At 43.4% G+C, this 24,492-nt stretch overlaps 1 protein-coding gene across 2 annotated transcripts in view; it reads left to right on the forward strand.

Annotated features, from left to right (window-relative positions):
* TEX2 (testis expressed 2) overlaps positions 1–24,492 on the forward strand; it is a 465,912-nt gene that overhangs the window by 195,164 nt on the left and 246,256 nt on the right. The gene's annotated exons all lie outside the window — the stretch shown is intronic.

Consider the following 24,492-nt stretch of genomic DNA (forward strand, 5'->3'; position numbering starts at 1 on the left):
GAGCTGTTGTTTATCCTTTGTGCTTTAAGACTCGTAGCGAATGGAGATATCTACATTTTAGTGCTGAAAATTTGTTTGAGATATTTATAGATTTAAAAAAAATAGAAATTAAGATTATACTATTGCTTCTATGTTTGTATGGTTTTCAGGCATGAGAAAAGTAAAATAAAAAGGTTTACAACCTTTAATACTAGAGTTGCAATATATAAAGGTATCTGAAAGCGAAACTGGATTGAGCTGCATCGTATGTAATGCAGCAATTTAACTTTTCATTTTAGGTAAACACTTTTTAATCCCGGTCCCCTGATACACATCTGTGAAAAATTGTTGTCCAGAGATTTTAATTTTTCATTTGTGTTTTTAGTAAGAGTTCATTAGAGAAGCAATGTAGCTTGGGTAGATACTGCTGATCTGGGCTGAATTTTTTTCTGGACGACATTTTTAAAAATGACAGATGTGTTGCAGTGATGATGTAATTTTTCAGGAACCATCAGACCTATATACTTCATTTCGGTGTCAAAACATAGGTTTGGGGGGGTCAAATAGTATAATAGAGACAGAAAATAACTCCCCACAGCAACCCTTCCTCCCTTTCCAAAATGGCAGCTATAATAGAGGAAGAAGAGACATACTGTATATAGAAATAAAACAAATAATAATGGTTTTTAATCCTTTTATGTATACACCAAACAATATTATGATCTGAATATGAAATAAAATAATGTTTATCACTCCTGTTTTAGACACGTTTTCCTAGTTCACTTTATTTGTTTCGGCAATCCGTTGTGGTATATTTGCAGAATATTTAACGTTTGCGAAGACCAAATTGACAGTGACATCTTTTTGTAGCACAGGTTTTGCAAGTACATGTAGATGTAAGTTCTGTGGTTAGAGGCTTTGGAAATGGCATAGGTTTTAACACCGCCATCAATATCTTCCCAACCAAATTCACACAGATCTTTCTCTACATGTGAATGATCCAAAACATTTACAAATCTTCTGATCAAGTAGAATGCTCTTTTAATGTGTCCATGCACAGAATATGACATCGGTGGAAGGTCACTTAGAGGGTCTGATCTGTTGAACTCACTGTACCGAAGGTTGTCATATGTGTGTCAGTCAGAACTCATTTTCCACACACGCACAAGGTATTTTTCTACGTCTTTAAAGTCACATTCTTCTACTGTCTCAGCAAATCCTTTTGGAAACTTTACAGGTTCAGCAGTTACAGCTCCAAGCTTTGTTCCAATTTTGCTTATAGTTTAATCACCTGTAAGAATATGTACCTTGATAAGAACACTGGGCATCTCTAGGGCAAGTTTCTTGTACAGAATATGAAGCAGCATTAAGTGTATTTTCTCGCCTTTTGCATAATGTATCCATAACCCGAACAATCCTTGGCTTATGAACATTGCAACAAATCAAAGTAGCTCAGTAATAACATCTGCGTTATTTGAGAGTACAATGACTCGATTGGAAGGCCAGGTTCCTCCAATTTGCTGTCCTTGAACAATATGGCACATGCCTTTTGAATATATTTCTGTAGGCACCAACTTCTCATTGAAAATCATTCCACTTGCAATAATTGGAAATTCAAGTATTCACTGAAGCATCAGCAATGTTTTGGCGCGTTAACATCTCGAAGTTCATCTTGTTCGATGTTGATGACCAGAATTTATCAAGTTGCACAGGTATAGGTGTTGACTTTGATGCAGGCAATGTCTGTTGTTCCACTTGTAGACATTTATCTGATTCTCTTATATTCTTTGAAAGATAGTTCAAGATAACTGTCAAAGACAATGTGCAGTTCTGACTTTGATATCTGTAGAACAGTGTGAATGACCTCGCAGAAGTTTTGCGTGGATGAAATCCTGACTGTTCGCAATTGTGCCATATAGTTCACAACAACAACAGTTTTCAATAAGGACACCTTTTCAAATTTAAATTCTTCAGGTGAAAGTTTTTTTTTTTTAGCTCTTGTATGAGTTTGTGCTGCACTGGTTTGGTTGCAGCATCTCTATCAAATAATGTGTTTGTTGAAAGAAGACCATGCAACAGACTATCTCTGATAAATTCACCACTTTCTTTTGCTACATCCGTCTCTCGATTTGCTTGCGAAAGTTGTTTTTGTAACCTGTTTTGTAGTGACTGGTTGGACGAAGCTCTTACTTTGGCAATTAAAGCATGGACGTTTAGCTTTAGTGATTATGTCAAACAGCCTTTTCTCTTCCAATACAAATCTCTCTGGCTTCAGTTCTGCGTTTAGTTTAGATCCATGTTCCAGGCCATCTAGTACACGTGTCTTTATATCACTATCCACATATTGTTTAGTCACAAAGTTGTGTAGTCGCACTGGCTCAGTCATTTCAAAGGATTTCCTTGCTGCTGCATGAAATGAAGAAGCATGTCAACATGTTCATTAAAATGTTCCCCTCTCTTTCCCACAAGTTTTTGCTGAGGAACTGTTTCATTATGCTCCATTAATTTTGAAGTTGTCATCTCTCTGAAAGCGTTGCAAATCAAAAGGACTTCATGGTAAACTTGCTGACATTGAGCAACATATTCACTTTTACGTGTCTGACCAAGAATTCCTTTGGAGTTTTTCTGTGATCTCTGGATCGTCCGGAGCCACAGCATTGAACCTTCCCTCTCAGTCTTTCACCACAAAATGTCTTCGGATGAATTTTCTGTGGAGGTATGGTTTTTCACCTCTAGCTTCTTCACTCTTTCCAAATACCAGGACCCATATCTCTGCTAGTTTATGAAATTTATTTTGCGAAACACAGTAATCAGTGGCTCTACAGTCTCCACGTGCACCTCCCAATCACCATGTACCAAGTTTTTCACTAGGGCTAGCATGTGTAAACATTTCCCCAGTACATGCAAAGTTCTGATTTCTCTTCACAATCTTTGACAAACTCTACATACTTGGTTTTCAGGTTTTCTGATTTTGAACTGAGTATATTGACATTGCCTGGCTTTGCATTATGCCTTTTGAATGTACACCCTGTGCCATGTTTATTTCTGAGATAAAATATGCAAAACTTAATTTGTCATTCTTGTTCCAGAAAGCATTCCAATGCAATGTTTCTATAGCCTCAGATATGATGAGCATACCTTGTAATGAACTAACATAATGAGTTCATCTCAATACTGACTGTTTTGCTTCCAAAGATTTCAGCCTCAACAAGTGCATTGTTTATGCCACATCCACTGAGATAACTACCTGCACACCGCAACGCAGCTTCTGTCACGTGGAAAACACCCATCATTGGATAAACATCATCAAATTTTACTGGATTGCTCATAAAAATGTCAGCTACAATATGGAAAACAACATCGCAGAAAATTGACAGGATAGGCTGGTCTTCAAGCTGAGTACGCACATTTTTGAATTTTTTACAGCTGGGTATACTGTTGCGTAGTTCGTCACTGGAGATGGTATTACTGGTAAAAACCCAACCTTCTTCAGTGGGACGGTATTATGGGAGATCAGAGCATGAATTCCAGCTCTCGGAGGAACTGGTTTTTCTTCATCCTTCAGTCCGCACCGAATAAGCAATATGATAAATTAAGTTAAATCAGCTTCAGCATTAGGTAGAAGAAGATCCATGTCCTCAGCCACTTGGAAACTTTCTGATAGACTGGAATGGGTTGATGGCTCGTAGTGATTTTACACAAGATGGCAAGGGATTTGGGTTATAAGTTTGCAGCTTCGGTTGTTGATGCCTACCGTTGATACACCTAGTTTTCCAGCAGCTACTTTATTGGTACAGTCTTGAAAAAGCACCATGGTTGTATCATGTATACTGGAAGTTCCAGACAAAGGAGCTGTCTTCAAAATCAAAATTATCAAGAGCAGCTGTTGTAAATCCTTTCCTGGTAAAGTGACTTGGAAGTGGTGCGCTGTTGGATTCACAAGATTTTACAGCATGAGCTGCTAACAAGTTCCTGCTCCGTACTATGTCATAATAACTCGATACACCAGTCCTATTCACTGAAGTGATTAGCTCGCTACTTTTGTACTTGTCTTAGATTAGGTGGGCAGTCATCATGTGTTGCGGAGTTTTGTTTTTGCTGTGATGTAATTCATAAAACATGATTTGGAAAAGACAGTACATTTGCACAGCATAAGCCTGTTGGTTCGTAGGATTGTCTTCCACTTCTTCGCTTATGTCTGCAAAGCCATCATCAATGTTGTCGGCTTCTGTTCCGAACTGAATAACTTTAGTTTTTAACAGTTTTGCTTTCCTGATATTAAACAATGATGTAAAAAATGTTAAGACAACATCAGGCACTCTTGTTGACTCCCATGATTTGCAGAGCTCTGTGGCATCACAAAATTTGTCATTAAGTCCAAAATGTAAGGGCCTCATGAGTTTTGCAGGGAAGAGGCTGCTGTCATACAGGCCGCATCACTCTGAGTCGTATTACGACGTTTCCGCTGGTTAGTCCGGCGAAAACACTGCCATGGCACAATAGCACCCTCGAAATGTGCACTGTCTGCAGCTCAGACAGTGCACATTCTGATGGTGCTGTCAGAGGGGCCTCTGCACTACCATGAGCAGTACAGTTGCCACCCTGTGGCTTTCTGCCAGCCTTTCAAAGGCAGTGAATCCGCCATGGAAAGACTGTCAGAAAGTGGACTTGTGATCAGCACAGTGGTGCTGCAAGGGCAACGCCGTGGCTGACGAAGACTCCGACCACCGCCACCCATCAAGATCCGTGATCCCGGCAGTGGCGGTGGTCCTCTGGTGGTCCAACTGTCACAGTTGTAATATGGCAGTCTGACTGCCACTGCAAGTTTGGCGGTTAAAAGACCACTGAACTCTTAATGAGGCTCTAAATCTTTCAGGACATTTCTTAAAATGGTTCCTGCTGATTTTACTGCATCCTGTGATCTTATTCAGGAGTCAAATCATCTGAGAACACCGTAAGTAGCTCATTCTTTTTGTTAGACTATCAAAACAAATTCTTTCATTGCACATTCTCACCCGAAAAATCTTAATTTCATTATTATGGAGCATTACAGTTTCATCAATGTTGATCATTATTTCTCTGATCTCGCAGTGTGAACCCGTAGCCAGCACTCGAGTGGCTTTAGAACTTCACTTGTTTTTTTCAAAGAGTGTAAACTTAACTGAAGGCTGGCGGTTACACTGCTACTGGGAGCTCATTGTACAATCATATTTTCTAATGTATGCATGCATACAGTTTGGGGCGGCATACAAATCGGCTGCATATACGTTCACCTCGCTGTTTAATCAGCTACTTGGGCGAAAACTTAATCTTGGAAGAAACTAGCTACAGACAAAAACATGTTAGTCCTTTGAAACTCACATATTCAATACTCTATACTCTGTTCTTTCGTCAATCTCTTTGGCCCATGTTCTGGCTAAACCACAGATAACACATTGAAGATCCTATGCTTTCTGATCAGTTGTTGGAGGTAGATGAGGGGTAGCCATCGATCTTCTAAGTGAATTGGGTTTGGTTGTCGTAGCTTACTCAGAAGTCTTGGATTCTTGTTGTGATTCACTGGTTTCTGCTATTTTTTAATGACTTTTTCCAGGCTTTTCCCTCATTGTATATGACTTGTATTGCTTGTTGTTACAATGATAAAATATTTGATCCGCTTCACCCATCAGTTTCAATCTTTTGTGAATCTTGTCTTGCTGTATTTCTGCAGCATCTCAAACCTTCTTCTGTCCATCCGCAGTTGATGTTAGCTTTTCTTTCAGATTAGTTTGGCATATGACACATTTTCCTTTGAAGGAGTCCTGATATTTTGTAGTTAGTAACACTCTTTCAGGAGGTACAAATCCTATGCTACAACCTGCTTCGCTCATGTTTACAAATTTGAATCAATGGAAAACCTGAAACAAAAACAATATTAAAATAAACTACCAATATGATGGCTAAAACCCATCATTCTAGAGCTGCCATTTTGGAAAATGGTGGAAGGGTTGCTCTGAGAAGCTGTTTTATGTCTCTTTAAGACTACCTGACCCCAAAACCTCTGTTTTGATACCAAAATGAAGTATATAGGTCTCATGGTTCTGGAAATATTACATCATCACTGCAACACAGAAAGCATTTTTAATTTTTTTGTCCAAAATGGCCTTGATTAGCAATGTCTTCCCAAGCTAGATTACTTCTCTAATGATACAAAAACAGAAATGAAAACAATTTTTTTCCTGAGGTATATCAAGGGGCCAGGACTAATTATGTTTGATTTTTCTCAAGCATTTAAAAAAAAGTAGAACAACATGAATACACTACTCATTCTGTTGTGTTCCAACAAAATGATTATTTAGTGCGCAGTGAATCCTTTAGAGATTATGGAATACTATATCAAATTCCGATCCCACACCTTTCTGCAAAATCAACAACGCATCAGCACCCTCTTGCCCAACCTGTATTTTCTTTCCTGTACAGCCCCCTTACAGTAAGTTATCTTATTAACATAGTCTATGACAGATAATGACTTTAAGGACCTTTACGTTTATATTTAAAATAGAAGTATAGTCACATCAACATTGCTGTAAATTGACCATGATCGCTAATTCTAGATTCTCACCAAACATAATGTTACTATAAGTGGGGTCTTTTTGTGTCCTGTGTCACTTTTTTGTAATTACACAACCGAAAGAGGAAAGAAAGCTCAATACCTTAATTTAGTTTTTTCACAAGTATCCTGGACAGTCATGCGAAATGACCAACCTGACTTGAAAGTAACTTTAAAATATTATGGATGGCCTTGCAGTTCTAACTAAATTGTATCCATTGTATGTTTGATTTTTACAGGTTCAGCCCACAAATTTCCCTCTTAGAGAAAATTAGTTTATACCTCCTCTAGGCTACAGTTTTGGACATTAATGCAAAGAGCATCCTGTTTTGTACCTTGTGCATTTATAATTGTACAATAAATGAAACATTAGGAAATGAAAACCTGTTTGCTTTTTTATTTTTATTTTTTTTATTTATTTTTATTAAACACACTTTAACATCTTACAAAAGCAATTCACTAAAGAAGACATTTCACAGTACGCTTTCGATCATCAGGGCACATATTGTTACTTGAAGAATTGTGGAATACAGTACAATGTAGACAAAGCAGTGTTACAGTAGTTGGTAGCTACAAGCATCACCTCCTTGACATTTTTGACATACAAAGCTATCTGGAAGAGTGCGGATCCCCATTGTGACATTTTACGGGCACCAGCATAACCTACTCTAAGGGCATATCGCATCTCAGTAGCCAGTGTCCAAAGTATTCTTGCTGAACCAGTGGTGCTTATGTGGAGGGGGAGGGGGGCTTCTTTGTGAACCTCAGTGGGTGCTGTAGAATCACACTACTGTCACAGTGCCAAATAGTTAACAACTGGGCCCCAAATATCTTTAGGGCGAGATTTACTAGGCATGAGTTCCAAATAGTGTTCACGCTGTTCATGGCAGTATACTATGTCCTTAAGCCAATCCTTTGCCCAGGATGGTATTCTGTGGCCCCATTGTATCGCTACCCTGCACTTTGCTAGTATGAGCAGTATGGCCTTAAGGCGCCTAATCCCAGCCAGCATGTTCTCATCGTACCCCAGGAGTGCCACTTGTTAACATTTCTATGTTCTATGGTCAGCAATATGGTAGATAATGTCAACTGATATCCAACAATATCTGGAAAGTCCCATTGTACATCCAGTAATTTAGCATCTAAGGCTCTGAGCGTGCAGTGGTATTGTCGATAAGGCTCATTTTACACAGCATCACAGGAGTGCAATACATCCTGATGAGGAATTTGATGTGTCTTGATTGCAATTTGTAGTGGCGTGAGGACACACCTGTTGAGTGTTGAGTAGAAGAAGGATCCAAGTCCCTCAGCCATAGAAATTATGCCTGGGATGCTGATCATAGCCTTGCTTCTCTATATTTTCTCCAAACATCTGGTTATGTTGCTCAGCATTTTTGCATAAACCAGAATGCCAGCCTGGAACTTTACCACCCTTTTCATTTTCCAAACAGTTAAGAGTTTCTGACAAACAGAGGATGCAGAAGTCAGCCAAAACAGCATTTAAAATATTTAAAAGGTCCATCTGGAGTAATAAACAGGGTCATCTTACAACTTTTAGGGATAAGCTCAATTTCTCCTTAAGATCTAGAACAAAAAAAGGCTTGGCTCAGTCTAAAATAGCTAAGAGACCAGTAATTCTAAGCATTGGATGACAATCCACAATTATTTGTATGTTGAGTATATACAAATCTGCACACAGAAGCTTGATTTTTTTTTTTCTAAATAAAAACTGTAGGAAAACCCTATTCAACTTGTAAGATTGCTTTGGAAGAACCATTAACAACAGAATATATTACATTAACTATTGGTAAACTGGCTGAAGGATAACCCCAGCTAATGGCAGGTTGCCTATAGAGATTTACTTCACCTATAAGGGAATGCTGGCTACAGAACTGTTGACTGTATATAGTAGCTCCTTTCACAAGGGCATTCTTCCAGAAACAACTACAGAGGTTCTCATAATAGTTTTGCCCCAAAAAGGTAAGCATTGAATACACAACCAGTCACATAGACCTCTTTCCCTTCTGACTATAAAATATTGAGAAAGTTGCTGGTGGACACGTTGGTGCCTTACATGCGAGCCTTGGTACATTCAGTTCAAAATCAGTTCAGCCCTTTGGCATATTACATTTTTAAATTTCTGATGCTTATTCTGTGTTTTAGAAAAAGCACCAAGATTACGCTCAGATCCTGTTGTGGTCTCTCTGGATATTGAGGATGCATTTGACACGTTATTCTGGCCCCATTTGTTTGAGGTGCTCCCTAAATTGAGATTTTTTAAACCTTGAGATAGATACTACTTTACATGCAGCTATTTGCCAGGGTCTGAACAGTGAGAGTTTTCGTAAGGAGCTGCGCTACTCAGGGGGTAGAGGGGTCCTCTTTCAATATTGTTTTTTTCTGTAGCTCTTGAACTACTAGCCTGCAAGTTGCGGGGTAGGGCACGTGAATGGGAAGTGGCTGTACCCATGTGCCATGACATAGGCCCGCCTCAGAAATTGCAATCTTGATGGACCAGGAGGGGCACCCAAAGTGCTATCTTTAATATTAATTGAAGGAGTAGACATGAACAGGTCCTTTTTACCCTGTGTCATAGGAGCAAGGGCTACAGGTTCAATCACCTTTTTAAAGTTCTGCTGCTGTTTGCTTAACTCATCCTTGACCTACATCAGGTAGATGTAGAGTTCTGCATAGCGTAGGAGTAGTGACTATGCGCTTGATGTGTTTGTGCCCGGGAAGGGAACAGTACAAAGGTAGAGCAGTACTGTGCAGTATGTGTGTGGTTAGTGCATGTATTGGGTGTATGTTTGTCTGGAGGAAGAACTTTACTTGAGAGATGTAGTGCTGGGCAGTGCATGCACATTAAAATCATGTACTGGGTATATGTGTGCTTGTGGGAAGTACAGTACATAAAGAGTGAAGTGTTATGCAGTGCGCACATGGTGAGTGTTTGTGTTCTGTCAATGTTGGTCTTTGCAAATAGAACACCCTGTTACAGTACAGAAAAGCTACAGTACTTAGCAGTGTGTAGACTGAATGTGTGTGCTGAATGTATGTGTGCCTAGTGGAAAAATACATGCAGGTAACAGTACTGGAGAGTATGTATGTTGTGAAAGTACACTGAGTGCAAATGTACCTGCTATAAAACATTACATGGAGGACCCTGAATTCCACTTTGGAAATTCCAGACCTGCTTAATTATAACATAAGGAGTAGAAGTATCCACCCCCCTATACATTTGTGTAGTGCTGCATTCCTGTGATCTTGGTGGGACACACACTGGAGCAAGCGAGTAACAGACTCCCCCCTCCCCTTTACAGTTCAAAAGGGTGCTCTTTGAGTCAGTGATAGGTCACAAGAAAGGGGTCTTGACACATCTCAGGAAGGAGATGGGGCAGATAATAGAATCACAAAGAGTAGGATTAACCTTTTGACGCACATATTACTGTAGCTGACATCCAGGTATGAACTCTGGTCACTCCCATCAATTGTGTTGAGGGTCTATCAGCTTCGGAGTCTTTTCTGCTGTGACAGACAGTCTTTCAAGAGGGAAGAAGGAAAGGGAAAATGTACACTTCAAACCAAGCAGAATCCCAACGTAAAACATCAAAGAATCAGATCATGTTAGACCTGACAGCCTTAAGGTGGTCATCCCCCAATTTTTTGCCAGCCTCCCGACACTTTTCTGACACTGTTTTTGCTGGTTTTAGGACTTTGTGCACTTTACCACTGCTAACCAGTGCTAAAATGCATATGCTCTTGCCTTTAAACATGGTAACATTGGTTCATCCCCAACTGGCGTATTTGATTTAATTTTAAGTCACTAGTAAAGTGCACTACATGTGCCCAGGACCTGCAAATTAAATACTACTAGTGGATCTGCAGCACCGATTGTGCCACCCACATATGTAGCCCCTTAACCATGTCTCAGGCCTGCCATTGCAAGGCCTGTGTGTGCAGTTTCACTGCCACTCCGACTTGGCATTTAAAAATACTTGGCAGGCCTATAACTCCCCCTTTTTTTTTTTTTTTTTTTTTTTTTTTACATATAAGACACCCCTAAGGTAGGCCCTAGGTAACCCATAGGGCAGGGTGCTATGTAGGTAAACAGCAGGACATGTACATATGTGTTTTATATGTCCTGGTAGTTAAAACTCCTAAATTCGTTTTCCACTACTGTGAGGCCTGCTCCTTTCACAGAATTAGCATTGGGACTGCTCTCATATACGTTTTCAATGGTAGATTCTGATCTGAAAGGGGTAACCTGGTAATATTTAGAATGGCCAGCATGGTAATAAAAAAATCCTGCTTATTGATGAGGTTGGACTATTTTACTATTTTTGAAATGCCACTTTTAGGAAGTGAGCATTTCCCTGCACTTAAAATCATCTGTGCCTTACAGCCTGTCTCCAATCAACATCTGGTCTGTGCTGGTTGACCGCTCCCTTGTGCATTTCACCCAGACAACCACAGACACAGGACACTCAGTCATATCTGCATTCATCTGCATACTGAATGGGTGTTCCTGGGCTGGAAGGGTGGAGGGCCTGACACTTATATTTCAAAGGCCAGTGGCTTGCCCTCACACAGAGGACTGATACCCCCCACAGGGACCCTGGCAGACAGGACTGGACTGAAAGGGGAACTTGTGCACTTCAAGACCACTCGTTGAAGTCTCCCCATTTCAAAGGCATTTTTGGGTATGTAAACTGGGTCTCTGACCCCACCAACTCAGACACTTCTGGACCTGCACCTGGACTCTGTCAGAAGCCCTACCTGGCTGCCCAAAGGACTCTCTGGACTGCTTTGCTGAGAAGGACTGCTGCCTTGCTGTTGACCTGCCTGGCTGCTAGCTTCTGACTGTGCTGGAAGGACTCTGCCTTCCCTCAAAAGTGCTCTTCAAGGACTTGGATTGAGCTTGCCTCCTGTTCTGAAGTCTCAGGGACAGCAAAGACCTCAACTGCTAGCTTTTTGCTAGTATTCAACTTCAGCAACTCCGAAACGACTTCAGTGACGCTGCAGCCTGCTCCGACTCCGCTGGCATCACTCAGGGTCATCATGATACTGCAAAGTCGACACATCACGTCCTGACGGACCAGGACCAGCGAGCCTGCCAGGTCACAAGGAATCGACGCATCACAGACAACGATGCATCAACTCCCCCTGCATCAGGATGGAAACGAGGCCTCACCTCTACCTGCTTGGCAGCATGGATCCGACCCCTCTTTCCTCGGAAGCCGTAAGGGACTGACGCTGCACCAACTCCAGCGACGCCTCTTTCCAACTCCATGAGATGTCACGTTATTCGTGAAGGTACTGTTTTCAAAAGATACTGTACCTGGGGGTCCGTGTGACTCCGTGACCGGCACCAATGGTGTTGGACTGCTGGGAACGACTCAGTCACCGACGCTGTGATAGCCCCAGTTGGAGCTGTTGTGCTTTCTAGGTGCTTTAGTTGGATTTAATCTGTAAACATTCATAACTTGGCTTGTGTACATTGGATTTTCATTGTTTCACCAGTATTTTATTCAGATAAAGATTCTCTATTTTTATACACCATTGTGGTGTCTTCTCTGTGTTATTGTATACGTTCTGCACAAATACTTTACACATTGCCTTCTAAGTTAAGCCTGACTGCTCAGTGCCAAGCTACCGGAGGATGGGAACAGGATAATTTGGACTGTGTTGTGACTTACCCTAACTAGGATTGTGGTCCCTACTTGGACAAAAGTGTATACCTCTGCCAACTAAAGACCCCATTTCAAACAGACCTTAAATCACATTTGGTGTCTGGAATAGGACCATTAGAAGAGGAGGTTGAGACCCCAAAGCTGGTCATCTGCCAAGCAGCCAGACGTCTTGTGTGAATAGGAGGAGCTCTACAAGACTTCTGCCTGTGACCTGGCTCCTAGTCTCCCTGCTGGATGAGGGAACTCACCCAGGGAAACAAAGACCACCTGCCCTGGAGCACCAGCGCCTGCCTGCTTGCCAAGATCAGTGTGCCCTGTGAGGAAGAGGAGCGCATAGGATGGAGCGAGGTCCAGTGGGGAGCCCTACCTTGAGGACACCCTGTGCAACATGAAAGGATATGGCTGTGCGCAGATTGGGTCATTGTCCTTGTGCAGGATTGTTTTCTGTGACTCCCATATGCCAGGAGAGGGCCCCCATAGAGTGAGCCATGTATCATGCGCTGTGCGAGGGGCTCCAAGCCCGTGCTGCCTCATTGCAGTGATCCCATATGACAGAGGGGGCCAGGACTTGTGAGTGCCTTAGCAGCAACCTCATATGTCAGGAGGGGGTGCTGTGGTGTGGGCGATTGCACCAGAGGAGTCTACATTGTTTCCGGAGGTACCATGGCAACCCGTATGCAGAATTGGCTGCCAATGCTAAGTTGCCAAGGTTTTTGGGCTGTCACCTGGGACTACAATGAGGCTGTGATCAGCGGGTTAAGCCAGTAGAACAAGATCTGCCCTGACTGACACCTAAGGACCAGGACGCCACTGAGGAGGATGTTGCACTTTTTCTGGCTCCAGTTGAGAGACGAAGAAATACTTTTCCACGCTCCCTCATCTACCGTCCCCATCCCCCCACACAAACCACCACCTTGCTGGAGAAAAGTTGACTTACTGCATCTTTGTGAGCTGAAAGCTGCTCCAATCACTGATGACAGCCGGTTACACTGCTCATGACAGTAAGCCTGCCAGGTGCTGCTGCATGTACCGCAAGCAGCCTGACTTCTCCAAGCAGTCGTGAGTGCCAGCGCTCCGAGCACCCAATGCAATGCCAAACGCTTTCTGCATGAGTGGGTAAGAATTAAACTAGGCCTGCAGGGCCTTGGGGGTTTGCCTCTGAAGGTGGTGTGGCAACATAGATACTTTTGACCAATTCCTAAGAGTCAAAGGGAAACTCTTGAGTATGGCCTACTAGTGAGCATTCCCTGGATGCAGCCACAAGCGAATGGGGAATAACCCTGACCACAATACATGGAAGAGGGTGGGACTGGATTTGCCTGACAAACACTAGAGCACTGACCTTAAGGGGAGTGTGATTGCTTACAAATACCGTTATACCTTTGCATGTGTAGAGTTAGACATAGAATACTTATTTTTTTAATAAAAGTGAGTATTTGACAGGACATTGACTTAGTGACAGTACTGTGTGCACTTTGAGTTATGAGTCTTGTTCACTGACCTATTTCCCCCTCCCACACCCCCTCAGGCGGGACCCTTTGCTCTTCCACAGCTACCACTGAGATTCAAGTGCACAAGGGGTTCTTGGCCAGTTGCTCTGGATCCGCATTAAGTTGGACACCGGGAGTAAAAGGCCTCAATCACTAGGGTTAGGCCCAGTAGCTCCTGCTTGCCCCGTGGCCCTCTGAAAGGGATTCTGACAGTCTACATATGTATTCACGAGATGCACTTCATGGATTTTCATTATTTCTGTCATATCTGCAATTTCCACCTCGCACGTTGTCACTGCCAAAGGGAGCGGATCGAAAGAGTTGGACTTCCACACACTGTATGTTTAACAGGATAAACACGTTAGTTAGCTTTAACCTTGTCCCTGAACCTTTTGGTGCATACTGGTTCTAATTCGACCTCATCCAACTCCAACATCCCCCTCAGAGGTGGCAGATACCTTTTTGGCCATTTGTGTTCTCAAGTGAGGGAAATCTTAACGGAATGTTGTCAAAGGCCATCATGGGATGGAAGAAGGGCTGAGATGTAAAATGTAAGAAACAATTGGAAGGGAATTATTTTACCTTTTTACCTTTTGTATTCCTCACCTATCAATGTACAGAGGAGAGACTAAAGGTATTTTTCTTTTCGCCAAGGTATTTGTGGTGAAACGTAAAGAAAAGTTAAAAGGCTCAAGGACAATAATTACAGGTAAGTAATTTGTTCTCATTATTTGTAGGGTACATGAATATAGAAAGAGGCAACTGATAAATATCAGCTGTTTGTCACTTGGTATTTTGCATTATCGGTTCTTAAAATACTTTTTACAATATATAATCGAGCGCAATGTTAACACATTTGGTGCTAGCCCAAAAGAGTGTTGTGTAATTCTGGATGAAAAATCATGCTGTTTTGTAGAATGGTATTCTCACCTCTCAATTTTCCTTTTTCATTTATTCATAACCACATGTGCCTTACAGTTTAATTTTGCACAGTAAATGTATATTGTACAAATTAAATATACAAACCTGCTTGATACAGGAGAGAGGGCTGCAAGAGAGCAGTGGTATGCTGTGTCCAAACTATGTAAATATTTCTAGTGGGGCCATATAGGTAGTCACATATAAATTGGATGACCCTATAACACTGTTGTAGTATTTAAGAAACTGTCTTCTCACAGGTAAATATTACTTAGGTCTTCTAGAAGGGAAAGGCGTGAGACTGCGTGGAAGAGGGAGGAAACTGTAATGCTGGAACAGTTAGAGGTAACAGTTAAGATATAAATATGCAAACAGTGTAGCCTTTAAAACATAAAGAACATTAAGAGCTTCATGGTCATGTTCATGCATCCAAAGTTAGCCCAATAGAAGGTCCTTGACGTCCTTCAGATACCTCCACTGGATGTTGAAATTCATTCTCTAAACTTCCACCTTGCAATGAATAATCCGTATATTGTTTTCCACAATGGAGGGACGTGTAGGAAAACATTCCTAGGACAGTTCCAGAGGATGTCCGGAGTCTGACACTAAGCCTCAAATGGCCTACTTTAATCTCAGCTAATAAATTATTCAGCAGCGTATAAATCTTTTAAAGATGACTGATGTTTCGTACTAATAAATTGAACTTGAGCATCCGCCAGAAATGGGTAATGCTCTGGTTGCTGCAGAAAGTGATTTAAGTTGTATATCTCGGATCTTACCTGAAATGTAATACAATTTGACTGTAACACAGATGACCGAAAATGTGTCAGCAAGATATCACTTGTAATCAATATTGTATAACCCTCAAATGATCATTGAAGAGGAGAGAAGGTTATTGTGCACAAAAAATAATGATCATTAGTTTAGGATAGAATTGTTACTTGCAGTTGTTTATTTTATTGAAGAGAAAATTCTATAGAGTAACTTATTATCGTGTTTTTTTTATTTACACTCATGACCAAAAATAATATATAATTACACGTCTGTGCTTTTTTTATAACCGTAAAAACCTTGTTCAACAGATCGGTACAAAAAAGGAAGACTGGATGAGGACTGCAGCAGAAATGAAGTGCTGACAAATGCAGCATATTTTATTTTGACCGGCTTTGTATTAGAGTTATTAAAATTACTCTGCTTCTTCCATTTCTTTGTTTTATTCTTTGAGTCTCCATTAGCTTGTAGATACAATATGGTCAATCCTTTTCATATTGTTCAGCGTTCTGAATTTCAGTTATCATATTTGGTTGGTTTACAGCAGTACATGCTGCAGAGATATAGGTGAACTCTTAGGGCCTCATTAGGAGTTTGGCAGTCCCACCGCGGGACTGCCAAACTCGCAAGTAGGATGCCACTGCCATGGCAGTGACATCTAATTCTCCCTCCCCTCCCCCCGAATGTATTACAATGTTCCTGCCGGGCTGATCGGCAGGAACATTGTAGTACGGCGGGAACAGTGCTAAGATATTGGCCTCGGCTCCCTTATGCACCCTCGGAATGCGCACTTTCTACAAAGCATACAGTGGGCATTCCGATGATGCTGGGCGTGGGGGGGGGGGGGGTGCGTCTGTGGCCCCGGCACTAGCTTTCCACCAGCCTTTCCATGACGGGGTCCCCAAACGGTGCTGGGTTCTGTGACATCCTGGCTGAGTACTGCTCAGGCCGTCATCATCACATCAGGAACCATGTTCATGGCAGGGACGGCAGTCTTTAGGCAGTCCGCCTGCCAGGGTTGCAATGTGTCGGTCGTCTGGAGTGCGGCGGTCCGACCGTAACCACGGGTGTCGCAGTCCTTGGACCGCAACACTCATAATGAGAGCCTTAGTCAAATACTGATGCATGTTCCAGTACTCTTGGCATAGATTTCTCTGTCTAAAAGAGATGTTACCTTGAACATTTCAAGGCAAATGAATATTATGGGCTGTGGGCACTAGGCTGTTACTACTCAGGCTAGAAACTATAATCATTTGGACATGTGTAGCATGCACCAAAACGTAACATCCTAAAGTTATTTCACAGATTACCCTCTGCTGTCCAAGAGTGATGCATTTGATTTTAGTGAACCAATAGGTTCACTCCCCGGTGGTAAGAATACACTGGTGTTAAAGATGGCAGTTTTTGACAACGGAGGTAATGTGTCTAATGCTAGCGGGTATTATGAGACCCGCTCATAATTTATAGAAATATAACTTCTGATCAAATTGTAAGTAATAGATGCCATTGGTGGACATCTTTGGGAATCTGAGTGCAGACAGAATTATTCTCAGGCATGCTACAGCAGCGCCATGGAAAGTTGACATAGCAGAGGTCATATGTTCCAATTAGCTCGTCTACAATTTTCTCAGTAACCAGTATATGTTGATACATAAAATGCTAAATAAAATATGTGCTTATGCTATGAAGCACATCATATTACTTTTTAAGTTAGTTTTTTTGTCTCACAAAGTGACCTTTTTGGAAGAAAGCCCTGACTGTCGGTGACGGCCCACTAAGCACAGTGGAACTTTGTAAATCTTGTTCGTATGTATGCATCTTGGGGCCCTCAACAGTGCATCCCTGCTCAGCTAATTTCTTCCTTTCCTCCGTAAGTAATAAACTGCGGAATGTAGCTACTTTGACCACATTTACAGTAGTTTCTGTCAGTTTTCAATATCAATATATTCAAAGAACTTACAATGAATGCCTGTTAAAGGCTGGAGTTGTCTGATCATCACCATTACGTGTAGTGCTGCTCGGAAAAATTGTTAAGGAAAACCTGGTCAGTTTAATATTGCCTTTATTTATTTCACGTTTAAATTTTTTGATGCGTAAGCGCTTTTTTTTGTTAAATTTCTTTTGACCAATCATCACAAGTCTTACCCTCAGACAAGCCCCCTGTCGCCGTTATTTTGGACTGAATGGAAGGGGTCAAGTCTTCCTTACCTACGTTTTTCAAAAGATTCAACAACCTTGACTCACTTCACTCCATACAGGCCTACCTTCCTGTGTATTGACAACCCTTCTCCGACTTCCTCCAAGCCCTCCTGACAGTCATGGCTCAGGGCATGGGTGTCCTTGGGTCTGGAGAAAGAAAGGTTGGGGGTGTCCATGGGTTGGAAGTAAGGAAACTGGAAAAGTTCTACCTCTCCAATCTACCTCCAGACCCATATGCAAGCACAAATCCCTGCCATTCCTCCCAACCCCCGATGACCAATAGAATGATGTAGACAGCAGGACTGTTGATTTACCCCAAGGGGAAGGGGAAGTAGGGCTGTACTGTCAATGTGCCAGGAGACAAGTACTTCAAAGCACTGCTCTGTGACTCAATGGTAAATATGCTCTCTCATGTGTTTGTAGATGACCCTGAAAAGAAAGTGTCAGACAGGGCTGCCAATGGACTGGTAGGGAGAGTGCATTTGCCATAGTAAAGAGAGCTACTTGTTTTTTTTGTCACCTTGAACGTATTTTTAAAAAGGACTGATACATTTATCTATAACTGGTCCTTACTACAAGTTGGACTAGAACAAGAATGTAGTCCTTTTAGTGTTGAGCCTGCGAGTGCATGCGCTTGCGAATGCATCTCACATGTGACACGCTGTTGTGTTCAGTAAAGGGCTTGGAGCCCACCTGTCACTCACCATTTGTTGGTTTGCGTGGCACTCTTCTTTAAAGCCTTATAATTCATCAAGGCATGTCTGGCATCATTTCCGTTCCTTGATGTGGAGCAGGGATCAAGCACTAGTTAATTTCAACTTAATTAATGCCCATCCGCTGCTCTCGGCGTGATCGAGGTATTATTTTGTTCGAACTTTCAGTGCCCACAAACAGAAGGCTTGTGACTGGCAAAAACGTGCCCAGCAGGACAAACAAAATAAAGTTTTATTTTTTAACCTCTTAAATGCGGGCGTCGGCCACTGGCCGACGCCCACACACCCTCCCTGGTGCGGGTCACGACCAGTGGCCGACACCAGGAAGGGCATTAATAAATCCTCGGGTGCGTCGCACCCGAGGATTTATTTTTTATTTTTTTTCCCCCCCCCGGAGACACGGAAGCTACCGTGTCTCCCCCCGCCCCCCACCCGCCCCTTTGTGACGTCAGCGCGCCGCGAGGCGCGCTGACGTTGCAAAGGTGTTTTCCCCATGAAAGCAGGAAGCAGCCTTGCGGCCGCTTCCTGCTTTCATGGGAAAACGGCCTTTTACACGTTCGGGAAGGCCTCGTAAGAAAGGGGAGAGTCTCCCCTTTCTTACGAGGCCTTCCTGAAAGTGTTTCCTGGCCCCCGATCGCAGCACAGCTGCGATCGGGGGCCAGCAAACACTTTCAGGAAGGCCTCGTAAGAAAGGGGAGACACTCCCCTTTCTTACGAGGCCTTCCTGAAAGTGTTTCCTGGCCCCCGGTCGCAGCTGTGCTGCGATCGGGGGCCAGGAAACACTTTCAGGTTTCCTGGCTCCCCCGATCGCAGCACAGCTGCGATTGGGGGGGTCAGGAAACATTTTGAAAAGGCCTCGTAAGAAAGGGGAGACTCTCCCCTTTCTTACGAAGCCTTCTGAAACTGTTTCTGGCCCCCGATCGCAGCTGTGCTGCGATCGGGGGCCAGGAACAGTTTCAGAAGGCCTCGTAAGAAAGGGGAGAGTCTCCCCTTTCTTATGAGGCCTTCTGAAACGGTTTCCTGGCCCCCGATCGCAGCACAGCTGCGATCGGGGGCCAGGAAACCCCACTAGACACCAGGGATTTCACTTTTGGGGGGCATAATTTTCCTAAAAAAATAAAAAGGTAGGTGCCCCCCCAGGGGATTTTTTTTTTTTTTCAAAAAAAAAAAAAAATGAAATGACAGGGGGTCGCCCGTGGGCAGGGTGACCCCCTGTGGGGGCAATTTTTTTTTTAGATGTTGTAGGGTTTCCCTGGGGGCCATTTTGGCCCCCAAGGAAACCATACAACAACTAAAAAAAAATATATGTATATATCTATATATATATATCTATGTAGATAGATATATCTAGGTACATGGATATATCTATAGATATATCTATGTAGATATATATTTATATATATATATATATAGGTAGATCTGTATCAAAGAGATTTATAAAGCGCGCTACTCACCTGTGAGGGTCTCAAGGCGCTGGGGGGGGGGGGGAGGGGGGGGGGAGGGAAAGGGGCTAGGAGGTTCACTGTTCAAAAAGCCAGGTTTTGAGGCCCTTCCTGAAAAGAAGTAGGTTTTGGGTCTTGCGAATGTGGGTTGTGAGTGCGTTCCATGTTTTGGGTGCAATGTAGGAGAAGGATCTGCCCCCGGTGGTGGTGTGTTTGATGCGGGGGTCAGAGGCGAGAGAGAGGTCAGCTGAACGGACGTTTCGTGTGGGGGTGTGGAAGGTGACTCTCGTTGAGGTAGGCAGGGCCTGTGTTGTGGAGTGATTTGTGTGTGAGGATGAGGATCTTGAAGGTGATCCTTTTGTCAATGGGGAGCCAGTGGAGGGATTTGAGGTGTGGAGAGATGTGTTCGTGTCGGTGGAGGTCGAGGATGAGTCGTGCTGCTGAGTTCTGGATGCGTGTAGTTTGCACTTGAGTTTTAGAGTGGTGCCGGCGTAGAGGGCGTTTCTGTAATCAAGCCTGCTGCTGATGAGTGCGTGAGTGACAGTTTTTCTGGTCTCTGTGGGGATCCATTTTAATGTTTTTCAGTATACGGAGTTTGTTGAAGCATGAGGAGGTAAGAGCGTTGATTTGTTGGGTCATAGAGAGGGAGGAGTCTAGGATGATGCTGAGGTTGCGTGCGTAGTTGGCGGGGGTGGGTGCAGGGCCTAGCGTGGTGGGCCACCATGGGGGGTCCCAGTTTTTTTTGGTGAGGGCCAAAGAGGATTATTTCGGTTTTGCTTGAGTTGAGTTTCAGGTGGTTGGCTGTCATATATACATCACTTTTGTCAATATGTGTGTGGTTTCCCTGGGGGGAAAAGGGTCCGACTTGTCTAGTGGCAGTTTTAGTGCCATAAAGAAGCGCAGAAGGTTTATATGCCTACTGCAAAGAGCACATCTGTAATTTATGTAAATAGCTGAGTACATTAGTAAAGTCTATGGAGAGATGAAGGGCACTTTTGCTGGGTGGTAATGAGGGAATCCGAGGAGGAGGGAGTGGGAGCACCAATAATGATTGTTGGACTGGGCGCAGGAGGTGCTAAAGACTGTGACGAATGGTATGTGACAAGGTGTTTTTTGAGTGTCTTGAAAGTACGTGCTGATTGAGGGAAGAAGCGCAGGTAAGGTGGCCTCTACTGTTGCACGTATCTCACACACACCATCGATTTTGTGACTGTCTACGTAGGCTAGTGTTTTAGAGCAACAGTTTAGCCAATAGCAGAGATGGCATCTTGATGGATGACTGCTGCCTGCACTCGGGTTATAGAGGACCGCTCTGACATAGGATCAGAGACTGAGACATCAGATACTGAGACAGCATCTGAGGGATAGGACAATGGCGCAGACTCTGGGAGTGATTTTTCAGTCAGAGGAGTCCCATTCGAAAACTCCTCTTCCAGTACATTATGAGGGAGGTGATGAGGACAGTCCTGCTGTCCCTTCGCAAGCTGTTCGTGCAACTGGGTAATAGTGGGTTAGGCCAACCCAGAGAGCAGGTGAATGCGGCGGCAAGCAGAGAGAGAGTGCTCTCTTGGGAGCTCACCAATTTAGTTCAGCCCCAAATTCCACCACCCAAATCATATTGTGGAGACATCAAAATTGTCTATGGCAAAACAAACTGGTTTTGTAAGGCAGGCACCTGTGTTTTTGGTCCTGGATTCGGCGGCCATATAGAGAAACACACTAAACCCAAACATTTCTGGAAACTAGACATTCGGGGGAGTCCACAGAGGTGTGACTTGTGTGGATTCCCCAAAGTTTTCTTACCCAGAATACCCTGCAAAGCTGAAATGTTGAGAAAAAACTCTATTTTTCTCGCATTTCTGTCACACAAACTACAGGAATATGCTTGGATCCACAACATTCCTACCACCCAGTGACTCCTCACCTGTCCTGATAAAAACACTACCCCACTTGAGTGCCTACACCTAGTGCCTGTGTCAGGAATGGATCACCCCAGGGTCAACAGCTGCCTCACGTAAGGACCAACATTGACCGTTGTGTGATCTATTCCTGTCGCAGGCACCAGGCCTAACCACACAAGTGAGGTATCATATTTATCGGGAGACTTGGGGGAACGCTGGGTGGAAGGAAATTTGTGGCTCCCCTCAGATTCCAGAACTTTCTCTCACCGAAATGTGTGGAAAACGTGGTATTTTAGCCACATTTTGAGGTTTGCAAAGGATTCTGGGTAACAGAACCTGGTCCGAGCCCCACAAGTCACCTCATCTTGGATTCCCCAGGGTTTCTAGTTTACAAAAATGTGCTGGTTTGCTAGGTTTCCCCAGGTGCCGGCTGAGCTAGAGGCCAAAATCCACAGGTAGGCACTGTTTTCTATGAAAAAATGTGATGTGTCCACGTTCTGTTTTGGGGCATTTCCTGTCGCGGGCGCTAGGCCTACCCACACAAGTGAGGTATCATTTTTATCGGGAGACTTAGGGGAACGCCGGGTGGAAGGAAATTTGTGGCTCCTCTCAGATTCCAGAACTTTCTGTCACCGAAATGTGAGGAAAACTTGTTTTTTTGGCCACTTTTTGAGGTTTGCAAAGGATTCTGGGTAACAGAACCTGGTCCGAGCCCCGCAAGTCACCCCTCCTTGGATTCCCCTAGGTCTCTAGTTTTCAGAAATGCACAGGTTTGGTAGGTTTCCCTATGTGCCGGCTGAGCTAGAGGCCAAAATCTACAGGTAGGCACTTCTCAAAAAACACCTCTGTTTTCTTCCAAAAATTTGGATGTGTCCACGTTGCGCTTTGGGGCGTTTCCTGTCGCGGGCGCTAGGCCTACCCACACAAGTGAGGTATCATTTTTATCGGGAGACTTGGGGGAACGCCGGGTGGAAGAAAATTTGTGGCTCCTCTCAGATTCCAGAACTTTCTGTCACCAAAATGTGAGGAAAACTTGTTTTTTTAGCCACTTTTTGAGGTTTGCAAAGGATTGTGGGTAACAGAACCTGGTCCGAGCCCCGCGAGTCACCCCTCCTTGTATTGCCCTAGGTCTCTAGTTTTCAGAAATGCACAGGTTTGGTAGGTTTCCCTAGGTGCCGGCTGAGCTAGAGGCCAAAATCTACAGGTAGGCACTTCTCAAAAAACACCTCTGTTTTCTTCCAAAAATTTTGATGTGTCCACGTTGCGCTTTGGGGCGTTTCCTGTCGCGGGCGCTAGGCCTACCCACACAAGTGAGGTATCATTTTTATCGGGAGACTTGGGGGAACGCCGGGTGGAAGGAAATTTGTGGCTCCTCTCAGATTCCAGAACTTTCTGTCACCGAAATCTGATAAAAACCTGTTTTTTTAGCCACTTTTTGAGGTTTGCAAAGGATTCTGGGTAACAGAACCTGGTCCGAGCCCCGCGAGTCACCCCTCCTTGGATTGCCCTAGGTCTCTAGTTTTCAGAAATGCACAGGTTTGGTAGGTTTCCCTAGTTGCCGGCTGAGCTAGAGGCCAAAATCTACAGGTAGGCACTTCTCAAAAAACACCTCTGTTTTCTTCCAAAAATTTTGATGTGTCCACGTTGCGCTTTGGGGCGTTTCCTGTCGCGGGCGCTAGGCCTACCCACACAAGTGAGGTATCATTTTTATCGGGAGACTTGGGGGAACGCCAGGTGGAAAGAAATTTGTGGCTCCTCTCAGATTCCAGAACTTTCTGTCACCGAAATGTGAGGAAAACTTGTTTTTTTAGCCACTTTTTGAGGTTTGCAAAGGATTCTGGGTAACAGAACCTGGTCCGAGCCCCGCAAGTCACCCCTCCTTGGATTCCCCTAGGTCTCTAGTTTTCAGAAATGCACAGGTTTGGTAGGTTTCCCTATGTGCCGGCTGAGCTAGAGGCCAAAATCTACAGGTAGGCACTTTGGAAAAAACAGCTGTGTTTTCTATAAAAAAAATAGGATGTGTCCATGTTGTGTTTTGGGGCATTTCCTGTCGCGGGCACTAGGCCTACCCACACAAGTGAGGTATCATTTTTATCGGGAGACTTGGGGGAACACAGAATAGCAAAACAAGTGTTATTGCCCCTTATCTTTCTCTACATTTTTTCCTTCCAAATATAAGAGAGTGTGTAAAAAAGACGTCTATTTGAGAAATGCCCTGCAATTCACATGCTAGTATGGGCACCTCGGAATTCAGCGATGTGCAAATAACCACTGCTCCTCAAAACCTTATCTTGATCCCATTTTGGAAATGCAAAGGTTTTCTTGATACCTCTTTTTCACTCTTCATATTTCAGCAAATGAATTGCTGTATACCCAGTATAGAATGAAAACCAACTGCAGGGTGCAGCTTATTTATTGGCTCTGGGTACCTAGGGTTCTTGATGAACCTACAAGCCCTTTATATCCCCGCAACCAGAAGAGTCCAGCAGACAAAACGGTATATTGCTTTCAGAAATCTGACATCGCAGGAAAAAGTTACAGAGTAAAACATAAAGAAAAATGGCTGTTGTTTTCAGCTCAATTTCAATATTTTTTTATTTCAGCTGTTATTTTCTGTAGGAAAACCTTGTAGGATCTACACAAATGACCCCTTGCTGAATTCAGAATTTTGTCTAGTTTTCAGAAATGTTTAGCATTCCGGGATCCAGCATTGGTTTCACACCCATTCCTGTCACTAACTGGAAGGAGGCTGAAAGCACCAAATATAGTAGAAATGGGGTATGTCCCAGTAAAATGCCAA

The sequence above is a fragment of the Pleurodeles waltl genome, chromosome 7 (assembly GCF_031143425.1).
Source record: "Pleurodeles waltl isolate 20211129_DDA chromosome 7, aPleWal1.hap1.20221129, whole genome shotgun sequence".
NCBI lineage: Eukaryota > Metazoa > Chordata > Amphibia > Caudata > Salamandridae > Pleurodeles > Pleurodeles waltl.